This window comes from Nanorana parkeri, unplaced genomic scaffold, assembly GCF_000935625.1.
Source record: "Nanorana parkeri isolate BGI_ZX_2015 unplaced genomic scaffold, ASM93562v1 scaffold1167, whole genome shotgun sequence".
NCBI classification, from domain to species: domain Eukaryota; kingdom Metazoa; phylum Chordata; class Amphibia; order Anura; family Dicroglossidae; genus Nanorana; species Nanorana parkeri.
The window spans coordinates 312,709-317,566 of NW_017307435.1; the positions used below are offsets into that span (position 1 = coordinate 312,709).

The window sequence follows — 4,858 nt, forward strand, 5'->3', positions numbered from 1 at the left end:
TATTAGGGCTGCAACAACTAATCGACATAATCGATTATAATCGATTATTGAAAAAGTTGTCAACTTTTTCAATCATCGATTAATCGGCTTCCGATTGGTTGGCCCTGTCACAGGTCCACACACGCTGCGCGCCACACCTCACGCTCGCCACTGCCAGACCCGCCCAGCTGCATCCACAGGCCGCACCTCCTCCCCGCCTCACGCTCACCGCCTGCCCACATCCACGATCGGCACAGGGACGCGGGGAGAAGAAGTAAGGAGAAGAAGGTGTGGGCGGATGACAGCCACCGATAGACAGGCCTGATCTCAGAAACAAGTTGCTGGAAGACTGCTCAGGTAAGCCTGCACTTTCCCACACATGGTGCTCTATAATGTATTGCTGGGATAGTGGGATTTGTAGTCCTCTATAGCAGATGCCATTCTGCATCATTGCTGTATAATTTTACACTTTTCATTTCACTATATTGCACACCACGCTTTTTTTTTTAATGTTTTACTTCCACCGCTCCAAGCTTGCTCCTGTGATGGACTGCAATCTCAATATAAAACTAGTAGTCCATCACTGGAGCCATCTTTTAAAATTGATTTTATTTTATATCCGATTAATCGAACTTAATAATCGGTTAACTAATCGATTTTGAAAATAATCGTTAGCTGCAGCTCTAATTATATATGACATGCATACACAGACCTGATGTGTATGTATGTAATACTGGATTCCCATCTCTTCAACTGTCCATTACCTCTTCCAGCCGTGGAGCCTTAATGAAGCAGGGAGCCTGGCAGGTGATCACATAACCTATGGGTACCTGTCGCTCCTGGTGGCTGTGAGGCTGGGAAGGGGGGTAGTTATTATTATTAATTTAGATTTCTATATCACTTTTCTATGCTGTTGGGGCAGATGGACAGTGGCGTCACAATGGGGGTGCGGGGGGTGCGGCCCGCACCCGGGTGACACCATTGGAGGGGTGACACTAAAATGACAGTCATTTTGGTGTCACCCCCCTCTGAAAAGTCGGGCGCTCGGTCATGGACCGAACGCCCAACAGTATCAGGAGAGATGAGGGGACCCGGCGGCATACCTTATCCCGATGGGTGACTGTCTCCTCCTCTCTCTGCCGGCGTCCATCAGCAAGATGGCCACCGGCAGGTATCAGAATACTGCCACGCGTGCGGGATGACGTCATCGCGCACGCGCGTGGTGACGTCTCGACGGGGTGACACTCGGTTACCGCTCCGGGTGTCACCCAGCCTTCGGGACGCCCCTGCAGATGGAGAGTAAGTCATCTTTTGCTTGTTTAGTAGTATTTCAGTGAACCTTTTCTTTTTTCATACATGGGCAAAGCACTGGCTCCCTTTAGGGCCCATTCACACCACATCCAGATTACCTTTCAGACCAGACCAGACTGTTTCCGGACCCAAAATGCATCCCAATGTATCCCTATGCTATTTTTGGCCTCTGTTCCCACCAACGCAGTCCGTTCCAGACCACAGCAGAAAAATACAGATGGTCCAATTTTGTCTGGTATGCACTGGAACGCATAAAAACGCACTAGAAACGCATGGAATGCACCTGTAAGACCATTTTAAGTTAAAAGAAAATTCCAATTGCGGCAAAAACGCAATGTACTATGTTCCAGATCTGGTCCGGAAAATGGTGTGAACCCAGCCTGAAGGTTCACACCATCTTAAGATATTCAAAACTGCATGCTAGGACAATATAGACAACACCCCACCTAATGCAGTTTAAAATTCCTTATGAAAGAAATATATTTTTACATACAGTTAATAGAAGTACCTGAATCTGCCTTGCTATCAGTCTCTGTTATCTGCTGCACAGCAGCACTCAGTTTGGAAAAGGAAGGTGCAGCACTAGCAGCCTATCAGACTCTGCTGAATGCCCATGTGCTGACAGGGAACATGCTGACAGGAGGAAGGAACCGAGTTAATAACTCATCAGTGCATTCTTGTGCCTCCATTGTCTGTTCAGCAGTCTACAGTCGAGGAGATGACACCATCACGCTGCTCAGTACTAATTAAGAGTGTAGTATCATCGCAGAGGTGTGCAGATCACAAAGGTGGCTCATAACAAATCCAAATCCGTTGGCCAATAATACAGTTCACATGTGTGTATGTAATCTCTGTGTTTAGGCATACGATGGACTCATGCATGCGTTGACGCACTTTGCGCAGTATATGTGCATTGGCATTCATTCCTAAGGGCATCCCAACACTTATACAGGATAAAGAAAAGCACCTGTACTACTGCACAGCACAACATGCAGCTCTGCTTCCTGCCCCTGCTTTTTTAGGGGCCCATTTGCACCTTTGTGTTCTGTTGTGTTAACAAAAGTGCACTATTGCATGTTTACATGCTTTGTATTAGAGCTAGTTCACACCAGATGCAGTTTGTTCAGTTTGGAAGCATCAAAATCGTGTCACAATGCTTTCCAGTGGGATTTCTGGTGCTCTGTTCACGCCAGTGCAGTCCGTTTCGATGCAGTCAGAAAAAAAATACTGTTTGTCTCATTTTAGCTGCACCTGATCGCAACGGATCAAAAACACATGCAAATGCACTGGACTGCACCTGAAAGGCCATTTTAAGCTAAAAAACAACAAGCCTAAAAATTGTGTTAAAACGCAGCACACTACGGTTATGGTGTGAACTAGCCCTTAAGGCAACCCATTCATTCAACACAGGCACAACCAGACATGCACCATTTTTTCCAAAGCAACTAACCACATTGCACATACCACTGCTTTGGTGTGCGTTAGGTATAGTAATAAGTAGTAGGGATGTATCGGTGCCGATACTAGTATTTGGGCGAGTACAAGTACTCGCCCAAATGCTCCCGGTGCCTAGCCCGATACGGGAACTTCCGGTATCACTTGGAGACAAGAGAGCATGGAGCCGGCTTCATGTCAGGAAGCCAATCAGGAAGCCGGGTGCTGTGTAATGACTTGCGGCTCGGCTTCCTGATTGGCCAGAAAGCCGGCTCCATGCTTCCTCGTCATCTGGTGGACCATGGAGATGGATTCCTGGTTAATCGGGAAGCCGGGTGGCGAGTCATTACATACCGCCCGACTTCCTTAATGGGATCTCTGGTATTTGGTATCGGCGAGTACCCGAAAAAAAATATGTGTACTTGTAATCGATACCTAAAAACTGGTATCAGTGCATCCCTAATAAGTAATAAGTAAAGGCAAAAGTTTATTTTGTTCTGTCTAGCGTGGTAAGGTGCAAGTTTCATTTTGGTGCAAGTTTGAGAAAGTTGTATATTACCTTCCGTTGTCCTGTTCATCTATAATTCGTGGAGCTCCCCTTTAGGCCTGGTTCACACCTGAACGTTTTGTAGCGCGTTCAACGCTCGACGAACGCTCTACAAAACGCTCAAACATCCAAATCCCATTGTATTCAATGGGTCTGGTTCACACCTTGCCATTTTTCCGCCCGTCCGAACGCAATACAAAACGGACTACGCCCAAAGAAGTACATGTACTTCTTTGGGGCGTTTTGGTCTCGCGTTTCCATTGGGATACAGCCAAGTAGTCCTCGGAAACGGGTGTTTGTCGCGCGGTTTTTTACCGCGAATCGCTGTAAAAATGCGTGACGCGAAACGCGCATATTCAATACGCCTAGGTGTGAACCCAGCCTTAAGGATTATAGGGAGCCACAGCATCTCAATGTTTTGTCTAGTTGGTTTTTAATTAATTTTTTTTACCATACTGTTTTACTGTTAACAGCAATTGGGACCTCAAAAATGGGAAATGTTTTTTTCATTGGGGTTATATCACCAGATGCAAGTAATTATTTGCAAAATTCTTCCTATAGAACAAATCTAGACTAAAAGTATTGAAGCCAGGACAGCTCATTATGCTTAGCCTACAGTGTCCTAAGGTGTATAGTTAAGTGCAAACGAGGAGAGTGTGTTAAGTAAACACCATCCCCTATATCCCCAAGGGAGGTAATGATGAGACTGCTTCTGTGCTGAGTGAAGGCTGGCCTCCATAACCTTAGAAACAGCTAGATCTGGCCGGGGAAAAAAATGAAGACATTAGACACTAGACAAGTCTTTATTGCAGGTGGACATGCCTTAGCAAGCCTTGCCGTGAGAGATGGACTCCAAACAACACCACGCAGAAAACCACCCCCTTCTGGTTTGACAACTGGACGACAACTTCTACTCTTGTGAAGGTAAGGTCAGCCTCAGTTTAAATGAACCAAGACCCGATCCTTCACCAGCATCATTGTACACATATAGAAGCAACACAAACTAGATTAAGGCAGGCCATGGACTTGTAGCAGATCTCCTCCTAAATACATTACCAAGTGAAATAATACAATCTTTGCACGCTACTGATCTAATGGTTTCAGGGTGAACCGAACACAAAATGTGCTGGATTTGGAATCCTTGGATCTTCTTTTGAAAGCACAGATTCACTGCCCAAAGTATCCCCCTCAATTCCTTGGTTTAAAGGATTTCTTAGGTGGATGTGTGTCCGAATGAGGATCCATACTACAGTGGTCTAGCAAGATAGACCATCCAGACCACCTTGTCAACTCCAGCCTTCATTCCTACATTCTACGACCGCAGGCCTATCGAAAGAGCACGACCAACCATTCAGTCTTCCCATTCATTAAAAACCCATTTTGTTTAATCTGACCTTGTACCAGCACAAGTTTTGCTTGGATAATCAGATTCATAATCAAGGGGGGAAAAAAAGAAACAGCCTGAGGAAATGGATTTCTGAAATTGCAAGGTTAGCTCAATGGGGATGATAATTTCTAAATCTTTCCATCTGCCATTCCAGCAGCTTCACCACACAAGGCCAAAATGTTTGCTTTGCCCTGCATTGC

At 45.7% G+C, this 4,858-nt stretch overlaps 1 protein-coding gene across 6 annotated transcripts in view; it reads right to left on the reverse strand.

Moving 5' to 3' along the window:
- Positions 1–4,858, reverse strand: part of ARHGEF11 (Rho guanine nucleotide exchange factor 11) — a 171,906-nt gene that overhangs the window by 165,954 nt on the left and 1,094 nt on the right. The window lies entirely within an intron of this gene.